General features: G+C 45.5%; 1 pseudogene; it reads right to left on the bottom strand.

Moving 5' to 3' along the window:
* Nucleotides 1-512: 512 nt before the first annotated feature.
* LOC146187952 (protein max pseudogene) lies at nt 513-2,538 on the bottom strand (annotated as a pseudogene).
* Between the last annotated feature and the right edge of the window lie 8,607 nt (nt 2,539-11,145).

The raw sequence follows: 11,145 nt of genomic DNA, 5'->3' as shown, positions 1-11,145 counted from the left end.
AATGTAATGAAAAGGAGCACAATATCGAAACCGGAGAACTGCCCAACTTTTGGCCCCTCATTAAAATACAGTTGCTTCAACCACTTAGGAGACGGCGCTTTAAACAATTTACCCGATGTTAAAGTGTTCGTACCTTTCCTCGCAGCTAATTCAGGAAGATTCAGGGCGACTGTAAGAGCTTTTTTTGTTTTCACAACGATATCAGCTTTCCCGCAAAGACTGCCTACACACGTAAGGTGTGTTTTGTTCCAAGTTCAATATATACGCTAATCCTCTAAGTCAGTGATGAGTTTAGAGTAGTAGATAATAAATAAAAAGAGGGAAGGGAGGGACGTTCGACAAACGTGTTCAGGATGACTATTCTTAACAGGACCAGACAAAACATGGCTTATCAACAAGGTGCAGAGAAATCCAGAAATCGCGCATGTTGTCAAGCAGTGACGACAATGCCGTCGGCAAAAAATGAGACTTCACAGGAGACTTCACAGGACTTCAATGAGTGTTCACAGGAATTAACTCTTTATTGTGCTGACTTGCGCATGCAAAAGAACTGAACAACGCGGCGGTGGCGGTCTCAACAATCGTGCTCTGCGGGCGTTGATGCCCGAATGCCGTCAAATCGACAATCACTCAATTTATAGGAGGCAAGGAAACATCTAGATTAAGCCGCATACGGTGACTACCATCACCTAGAACATTCCACAAAATATACTGCAGTGGCCAGAATTACAGACACACGTCTCGGCGCATCTTGTGCGACAAAGAATTCGATAAAGCGTCTCGCGACAACGGACATGAACGATCAAATAATACAGAATTGATACGCGCTCCAGAATCAGAGTGATTAGACCGCATGCCGGCGGCTGCCGAAAAAAAAATAAAGATTTGAATGGTTTGCGGCATTACTTCCCGCTTAAAAAGGTATCGACGTGATGGTCACAAAATAAACTCAGAAAGGTAACAGACGTGCCAAAAGGCTACAACTCCAAAAGAATGAGCCAGGATCACCGACACCTTACTCCTCAAGTGGTTCGCAAGCGTCTCAACGGCAGCACGACACACCAAACCTCCAACCACAAAAAGCGAGAGCAGCAAAGGTAAGAAGCCAAAACTACACAGCACGGGCACAAACGTTCGGCACAGCCGGTCGCATCTACCTTTCGACGTCTCTGAATTTTGCTCGTGCTGCAACTCCCCGCTTGTTGGAAAAACGACATGCCCACCTTCGTGCGCTGCCTCATCTGCACCAGGAACCGGAACAGGTATCCAGGGGAAGCTTCTAGTACACCGCTAAACCCAGATAACCCGTGCCAGAAGATGAGAGATCAAAGTACAGGCCCTCTCTATTCACTTCACAGTGTCACAAAAACGCGTGAAAAAAAAAAGGAAATTCCGCACAGCGTCTTCGAGCTGACCACAGTCAGGCATTTCTAGTCAGCTTGGGCAAGAGTTAGGCTGAGCCCACTGTCGTCTGAGCAGCAGCGGAAGGTAGGTGATCGGACACCAAACAATCGTTCCTGTTTGCTTATAAGGTACAAGTGCGAAACACCACACAACATGGACACGAAGAAGACCATGGGAGGGCCAGGAAAAAAACGGTGGAAATATATAAATAACGCCTAAAACCATTGCCAAAACTCGTCCAAAGGCGTCCACATACATACAGAATGCATACTCGGCACCAAGTCTTTGAGAAGGCAAGGAACAAGAAAGTTTAAAATAAAAAAGGACAGAAGACATGCGGGGAAGCGGGAGGGTCTCAGGCTCCACATCATTGCAGTTGCATCCAAGCCAGAGCTTGTTGCTCGACGCTTCCTCAGTGCGAAAAAATAGCCAACTCGAAAGGAACAGTAGTGGCTTCCTCTAGAGGTTCATGCGCGTAGAGCCGAGACTGGACGTCTTTTTCTGGGAGTCCCTTGAAGAGTTGTCGGTACCTTCAGAACTCTCGGAGCCGGAACCTACGTCAGGAGCAAGTATGGAGTCCGCCTTGATGTTCATGGCGTCGAGCCCCGAGCCGGTCGAGTGGCCACCTCCAGTGGTCATCCCGATTCCCTCCAGCGCAAGAATTTCTTCCTCAAGAAGCTTGTTCTGCTGCTTCAGGTGCTCAATGTCCTGCTGATGGGCAGCGTTCCGATGCCTCGTGGACTGGGTGTATTCGGGAGCCTTCTTCAGGATCTGAAGCTGCGTTGACTCCTCGCCATGTAGAGCCGGCACGGCGTCACGTAGACTGGTGAAGCCTAACTTCATGTCGTCCCTTCGCTTCTGCTGCAAAGCATTGTGGTGGGCCCTCTTGTCAGCGTCGCATTCTTCATCGTTCATTCTTATTGCTGACGAGAGCCGGGCAGCGGGAAGACCGCGTCCGTGGTCGCAGAGAGTCGCCTCCCGTCTTTGCAACGCACCGCCTTTACAACTGAATCCCGTCAGATCGATAAACACTCAATTTAAAGGCGGCGAGGAAACACTTAGACAAAGCTACTAACAAACGCGAGTAGCCCGAATATTCGAGACACACCTCGGCGCATCTTACGCGACAAGGAAACTAATAACGCAGCGTCTTGCGACAACGAGCATGAAAATTGAAATACAAAACTGATACGCGCGCCAGAATAAGAGTGATAAGACCGCATGCAAGTGGCCGAAAAAAGAGCAAAAAGAGATTTGAATGGTTTGCAGCATTATAGTTAACAGCCTGATCTAGACTTCGAAATATAGAGGTCGTTTTCTGTCTTCGCCGATTATCTCCAACTGAAAAAATAAAAAAAGAAAATACTTGCTTTGGCTTAGAAGAGGTACCTTGCTATGCATGTCATTATGCTTTCCTTATCTTGATATTGTTTGTTTATGGTGATATTTTCTGAGCCTGATTCTGGCAAGCTAAACGGTGCGTAATGTTGAATACCGCATTTCTGCTTCTTTGCTGTGTACATCACACCACGTGCTGCCGCATCGTTGTTTCTCGGTAGAAAAAGAAGGTTCAATCCGTTTTCAACTGGCTCACGATCGTCTGATTCCTCTCTGCTGACCGCATAATGTGTAAGCTAGCTTGCATCCTGTATAACGTAAGCCGCTGTCTGATTAGGTTAGTAGTGATGTGCATGTCCGGTTTGTAATTTTGTTATGTGGTAATTGTTCAACGGATGTGTAGCGATGTTCTCGGTTGAATGACGTGCGTTGGAAATCCGAAAGTTGGTACTCATGCGGAAGCCGGTCCTACTGTCCTGAACACTGTCACTGAGACAGCCAATTGCGAATTTGATCTGCGGAAGACCGCAAGTTGGTAAACCAAATTGTTCTTATCTAACCTAAATTGTTCTGCGCTCTTGAAAGGCTCAGTTTTTCTGTCTTCGAGAGCCCTATGCGCCACCTAAGAACTGAAATAATACAGCTTCGGCCAAGTTATTCTTAAAACGTGGCCTTTTGCAGTAGTTTGCATGTATGTTTTTTCTATGTACGCGTCACTGCCCGCGCCTAACATCAGTGTCCGACCAGATCGCGTAAACGTGGAACTGCTCTCAGCGACACTCTGTTTTACAATTAGGGTTACAGCCCTTTGGGGAACAACCGCCAAGCGCCTACAAATGGAATATTGTAGTGATAATGGTTTTCCACGCAGTGTGCTGGTAGCTCATTAACTTGCGACTGATGTAAACACAACAGGCTTTAGGAACTAATTATCAGGAGCTACTGTAACTCAACCCCTTTCAGGATATTTATATCTCTATCCTGCTAGAACATCAGGGGAAATTGGGTTTATAATTATAGATGAGCTATGTAACACTTGATATCGGATCCAGTCATAATGGGAGAGTACCCTTATGTCTAGAAATATTTTACGCCAGCGTCAGCGGCGTAAACCATTTGAAGCCTGGCTGCTTCAAAAAGTACGCACAAGCCTCGGCGGGCTAATAACGCGAAGGTGTCATTACACTGATGTAGAAAAAAAATCCAGCGACGTCGGGAACGACCGTTAGCAACCTTGCACATTCATGAAATCATGAGCATGCCTGTGGCTTGTTTCTTGGCGATCATCCAATGTTTCCTTTAGAAAGACTTTTTAAATATTTATTAAAAGTAGGCTTTTTATACGGAGTCAGCCCATTTCTTTTAATTAAATGGCTTTCTTTTAAAGAAATTGTTGCTGAGGGAACTTATTCTTTTAACACGTACATCTCACCCTTTCAGTTTTACTCGGACCACTAAACACCTTAACTCAATGTTTTTAGGCCCTATACACCACTGCTTTTAGACTACACAATCCGGAAAAACTTTTAGGCCCTATACACTATCGTATTTAAGTACTTCATTAAACACCTCACCTCGGACGTTTTATTAAATTCAGTTGTCACTTCACCTTGTGTTTTGGCGCTCTTTGGCCAAATATGCCCTTGCGCCATAAAAAAATCAGTCCATCATCATCATCATCATCATCATCCTGTGGCTTGTAGTAGGTGATAGTTTGGCCGGCCGATTCTGCGATGTGACGAGGAAGTAGCAGCTGTCCTAGTTTGCCGCTGCTTCCATGCGAAAGGATGAAATGGTGATCGAACCCACCGTGACCACCTTTCCACCCTCCGTTTGAAGATTCGCCGTGTCGAGAAATTCCTCTGGCAGGTGGTAGAGGGCAAATCAAATACTGGTCTCGCACTGCTTGATCGCGAGGGTTATTTGCTGAAGAAACGACCACAGCACAATGAACAATACAGAACCAATCATAAATTCTGTCATTTACGGTATACTAGAATAATGTAATATGTTTCAGAAAAACAACGCTCACATGTATATAATGGCACATAATCAGCGTGATTGCAAGCGAATATTTTTTGTGCCGATATGCTGAAGCCCTCGGTACGGCAGACGAAAACTCTAAACGGTATTTATGCATGGAATTTTCAACTGAAATAATCTATTTCAGGGAAGCAACCAATGATATCGGGTACTGGTAAGAAAACGACCATCACTGAGACAGTCATGAGAAGGCACAATTAAAGCGTCTTGTGCGCACTTTCATACTAAATTTTTTAGGACAAAGTGTGAAGTATGCCACTAGTAAGTATTTTGAACTTCTTCAGCTATCTCAGTCCGCTCATTCTGAAGCCGAAAGAATGGACGTATACCTGGTTTCTTTTATTCTAAATATTGCTCGCCTTTTTTTCAGCGTCGTACTTTGCGCCAACGGGTCCTGGTAAGAGCTAGTGCATACCCGATACCGTGTGCTCATTTCTCAGCATTAGAGGTCTTTTCGGTAATCACATAATTATCATTTTTCAAGGCCAGAGGCAAATTTACTCAAGCTTTGTTTGAATTTTTGTCCAATTAGGGTTTTCTTTTCTACACTCTGAACAACATTTGTTGGACGGACGGAAGTGCACAAATAGACAGTTACAATTAGTTATTTACGCGCAGTTTGTAAAAGATGGCAATATAATGTTACTATTCGCAAATCTTCCAAGTTTATTATGAGAGCCAACTCTCTTGCCGCGCCCAATTACAATGTGACTTGTGGCTGAACAGGGTGAGAAACTCTGCAGGCCACTTTTGTAGCATAAAGTTACACTACGCTGGTCAGAGCCGAGTTTCGCGAGAGTCTGTGCCGCCTGTTATGCGCATGCCTGCATTGCCTCGCTTTGGCGCCCGACATAACACAAAATGAAACTTCGATCAAAACATGTAAAAAGTTACACAAGGAGCCATGCCCCGGATCGTGAAACGCTCTTCATAATTCCCCTTGTCTACAGGAAGAATGATAGCGCGATCCAGCGAATGACAGATGCTGCGCCTTTTCTTTCCTGTAGACGAATTATAGAACGCCGTAGAATACGTTCAGTAAAATGCTGGTCGTGTTCGACAACGGGCGCGTGATGTACCGTCAGGACAAGTCGCTTTGTCAGAGCGGCCACGAGAGATGCCCAGAAGACTGAATCTTCGACAGCACGCTGCCGTGGACAATTTACGCTTTACGCTACGTATATCCCGGCATAACAGATGTAAGCCATTGCCAATTTTTACTGCCTCATACTTAGAAAAAAAGTAGTAAAAAGGTAGTAACGGCTGCCGTTGCTACCTTTTTTACCTTTTACTACATTTGTACTACCTTCTTACGACTTTGTTCTACCTCAAAGTAAAATGAGGTAGCAAATGGTAGTAACGCCTGCTGTTACTATGTTGTTTGACCTCAACTATCGTAGTACGACCTCATTACTACCTCACTGGGAGCAAGAGTAGTAAATGTATCTTAACTGTTACTACCATGATGAGAAGATATCTGATAGTATACACGATAGGAATATTCAAGTATACGCTAGCTGCAACAGTTCTGATGACGTTGGTACTATAATTCGTTTATTTATTTATTTATTTTATTATTTCCTTACTCTCAATCGCCTAGGCATTATACAGGGGAGTGGAGTACGTAATTAACAAAAACAAAAAGCTGAATTTTTTAGAAAACAAAACCAATACAATAAAAATTTCCATCAAGTGAACTAGCACTAAATGAAGCAAGATCTAAAAAATATTGCCAGCGCTGATTTCTTTGTTTGAAATAACAAAGTGCATACGCGGTACCTACGGATTCCTTAGTCTTCATGAGTAAATGTTTTTCATTTTCTAGTTTTGTTTTTCGCCAAACGATCCAAGAACACGTTTAACAGCGCCATTGAAAGACATAAAATCAAGGCTGAGATTAATCCGCTTAACCACTCCTTTCAAACACAGCACACGACCACAATGGCTTCACGACGGTGGAAGATGCATGCAAAAAACCCCTTTCCCCCAACCAGTTAGCGTTATGCCTGGGCGCAGACTGTACGCTGCCTTTCCAAAGAAAGAAAGAAAGAAAGAAAGAAAGAAAGAAAGAAAGAAAGAAAGAAAGAAAGAAAGAAAGAAAGAAAGAAAGAAAGAAAGAAAGAAAGAAAGAAAGAAAGAAAGAAAGAAAGAAAGAAAGAAAGAAAGAAAGAAAGAAAGAAAGAAAGAAAGAAAGAAAGAAAGAAGGAAAGAAACCGAAAATCTGTCTAGGAAGCGGCAGTAAAAGCCAGAAAAGCCATCGATAGGTCAGTGCGAACCGATCCGAAGTCATCAGTTGCGGAGAGGTGCGATGGCACCATGATGCCTTTGTTGTAGTGCGATGTGATTGTGAACGTTATTTCCTTACGTTGTAATGCTTTTTTGTGCGGTGGTTTTGTGAAAAGGTCGCGGAATCGATCTCTGACGTGCACATCCATACACGTTCTGAAGTGCGCGACGCAGTGGTAAATACATTCAGTGTCGAACACCGCTTGCACCATGCCGTGGCAACGCCGGCATCAACACGGAAGAAGGAAATGGACTGGCGTAGTTGCTTGGAAATGGGAGTACGCTGCATAAGGTTATTTTTGTTTAATGTTGCCATTGAATGGGGTACACGCTGTTACTACAGTTGCCTGTGGTCTGAAGATTTCTTCGTTCGTAATACAAGCTGCGAACGCGACTTGACGCCTTCACTAAGCCTCCTGTTTTATTGTGAGGGCGAACCAATCACTTTTGGAAGCCATCGCATTTCATATGAAAGTTTGTCTCTACGACGAAAGAGCTGTGTGTTTTAAGAATGTTATGGTGTATATTTCATGGTATAATTGTGGCGGATGTGTATTAGATGTAGTCAGTGCCCCGAACGTGTTGGTACCTTTGTGATCCTTTTCGAGGCATGTGTGTGAATGAATAAGTTTTTCAGTTCAGTTCAGTCGTTCAGTCGTGTCCGACTCTTCGCGACCCTAGGGACCATGTCACGTTACGCTTTCCGGTCTCTCACTATCTTCCTAACATCACATAACTTCATCTGCAGCGCCTCGAGGATGCCATCTAACCATCGCGTTCGCTGCCTACCCCTTCTCCGGTGACCCTCAACCTTGCCAAACATCAAATCATTCTCCAGTGAGTCCTCTCTTCTCATCAGATGACCAAAGCAGCTGAGCTTTAACTCTAGAATTTGACCCTCCAATGAGCAGTCAGGGTTTATGGTAGACAATGTCGACTGATGTGATCTTCTGGCAGTCCAATGAACTCTCAAGAGTCTCCGCCAGCACCACAATTCACACGCGTCACTTCTTCGGCGGTCAGCCTTCTTCACAGTCCAACTCTCGCATCCATACATCACGATTGGAAAGACCATAGCACGAGTTATGCGGATCTTGGTTGGCAGACTAATGTCTTTGCTCTTTACTAGGCGGTCAAGGCTAACCATGACTTTCTTTCCCAGAAGCAGACAGTTAAGTTTGCAAGCTTTCCACAGAAGCGAGATTCCGAAAGGGCGACCAAGGTCAAGGGGCAGCTTGACGCGGGCTGATTTATGACGGTCGCGCAGGCGACCGCTTCTCGGAAGTGAGCCCAGAACACATGGCAGCGGCCGACGCTGCCGGCACTGTCCGTCCCGTGCCGCGAGGGAGGCAGAGCAGTGCAAGTAGAAGGCACAGCGTAAGCGCAGTGGTTGTGGGCTCAGCGCTAACTGCTATGTCCCCCGGTTCGAGTGGAGAGTGCGCGGAGGCCATAAATCCCGAATGCGGTATAACACGGGCCTGGGGAGAACGCGCTGTTGACATGTCTTCCCGGGAAGACACCTGTACGTCCCTTTGAATCCGCCGCCCGCGCGCAACCGAACAAGAGCAGGGATCGGAATGTTTGGGTCTGAGGTTTGCGTGTATGTGTTTATATGTGGGCGTTTTCGGAAGTGTAACCGTCGACGCCGTTCGTCTTTGCGACTGCTGGGCGCCTCTTGCGTGGGAGGATTTTGGAGGGAGTAAATCGCAGATGTATGTGCCTGCGCAACAACTCGCCGCTGAGTGCGTTCGTTGTGTGTGTTTTATTTGAGAAGCGTAGGAGAGGGGTATGTGTGGCACAATTATTGGTCAGTCCATTTCGAAGCACTGCATGTTATTGGCCACAGAGTGACTAGTCGTTGATTGGTCAACGGACTATACTCGAATTTTGAGCGCTAAGGAAGGAGCGCTGGACAGTTGGGCTCGAAGGAGAGTGGGACTCAGACGAGAGTCGAGAGCAGACGGGTTGTTCGAGGAGGGAGGCTAGGCTGACGGAGATCTCAAGGGACTCCGGCCTAAAGTGTAGCAGGAGGCTAAGGCCTGATTCTGCTAGCCTCTGACCTCTGATCGTTCACCAGTTGCAGTTAGCCCTCTATGTTTTGATGTCGCATCCGCCGACGTTATTGTAAATACGTCGATGTTAAAAGCGTAAATAAATGTGTACAGTCGAGAAGGGAAGTCCTCATATCCGCGCCGCAATGTGTCGCTGAGCCACGGACGCAGCGATGGTCACCAACACCACTCGGCACGAGCGAAGGCAGAAGGAGAAACAGCAAGAAACATCTGCTGTGTAGGGAAGCCCATCTATTCCCCAAGTCTTCGCACTTTTTGTTTAACTCAGGCGTCTCCTAATTTCATGGCTGCAGTCTCCTTCCGGGGTAATCGTGGAGCCCAAGAAGGGAAAATCTGTCACAGCTTCCACTTCTTGTCCCTTGATGCTCCAGGACATGATAGGGCAAGACGCCATGACCTTTGTATTTTTAATGTTCAGTTTGAGCCCAAAATTCGCTCTTGTCTTGTACGCGCATCCGAAGTCTCTTGAGTTCCACTTCACTTTCTGCCAATAAAGTGGTATCATCCGCATATCTAAGTTTGTTGATACGTTTTCCAGCAATCTTCACTCCAGCTGAAGACTCGCTCAGACCGGCATTCCTCATGATACACTCTGCATATAGGTTAAATAGGCAAGGCGACAGTATGCAGCCTTGCCTCACTCCTTTCTCAATCAAAAACCAGTCAGTAAGACCATGCCCAGTTCTCACTGTGGCCTCTTGCCCTTCATATAGGTTCCTGAGGAGACAGATGAGGTGAATTGGAACTCCCATCTCTTGGAGAGCTTGCCACAATCTGCTGTGATCTACGCAGTCACACGCTTTCGCATAATCAATAAAGCAGATGTAGATGGGTTTCTGGAACTCTCTTGCTTTTTCCATGATCCAGCAAAGATTGGCAATTTGGTCTCTAGTTCCTCTGCCCTTGCGAAACCCAGCTTGCACGTCCGGAAGCTTCCGATCCACATACTGCTGCAGCCTACCTTGGAGAATTTTCAACATCACCTTGCTAGCATGCGAAATAAGCGCGATCGTGCGGTAGTTTGAACAATCTTTGGCACTGCCTTTCTTTGGAATGGGGATGTAAACTGACCTCCTCCAATCCTGTGGTCACTGCAGGGTTGTCCAAACCTTCTGACATAATGTATGCAGAATGTTAACGGCGTCATGGTTGAGTTTATGAAGCAACTCAGCTGGAATGCCATCAATTCCGCTAGCTTTGTTCATAGCAAGACTGGCTAAGGCCCATTAAACTTCACTCTTCAGGATGCCCGGCTCGAGATCAGTAATCACAAGCGTCTTATGTTGGGTTTGCACATCCGGGTCCTTCTTGTACAGTTCTTCCGTGTATTCCTGCCACCTCTTTATCTCTGAGGCGTCAGTAAGGTCCCTGCCTCCTTTGTCCTTTATCACGCCCAGCGTAGCACAGAAGCTTCCTTAGATATCTTTGATTGTCTTAAACAGAGCTCTTGTGTTCCTCAATTGGCTGTTGTTCTGAACTGCTTGGCACTGTATGTTCAGGAAGGCGTTATTATCTCTCCTTGCTATTTTCTGAAAATCCGCATAATAAGCTTTTACTTTGTAATTAATTTATATATTAATACAACCAGCGTGCATCTAAATCTTTTATTTGAGGTATTGTTTAAAACTAGCCTTGTTTTCTAACAGTTCGGTTCGTTAATGCGATGACTAGAACCAGCTTGCGAAAGCGGGTTGTGGTGGCGCATTTTTCAGTCACCTACCTCCTACGACAGCGGGAGCTTCCGAAGCGTCAAATAGATGTCTTTTTTTTTTATTAACTTTATTTAGTTTTCAGCTAGTTAGGTTAGGTGTAGCCTAAAGAATAGAATTTAGCGCTTGGTCCTAGCAGCCTGATTTTCGTGCCGGCAGCTAGGTTTTCTCGGCGTTCATTCTTTAACTATTTTATTTGGATACATACTTTTTTTCTAGGCTATTGACATTCTCAGAATTAATTTTAACGCGTGTTTGCTAGTCGTTTCTTGTGTCTTCTTTTTGCAGTTTGT

Source organism: Amblyomma maculatum, chromosome 5 (genome assembly GCF_055883805.1).
Source record: "Amblyomma maculatum isolate TAMU_Amacu chromosome 5, ASM5588380v1, whole genome shotgun sequence".
Lineage (NCBI taxonomy): Eukaryota > Metazoa > Arthropoda > Arachnida > Ixodida > Ixodidae > Amblyomma > Amblyomma maculatum.
This window is presented reverse-complemented; position numbering and strand designations above follow the sequence as displayed.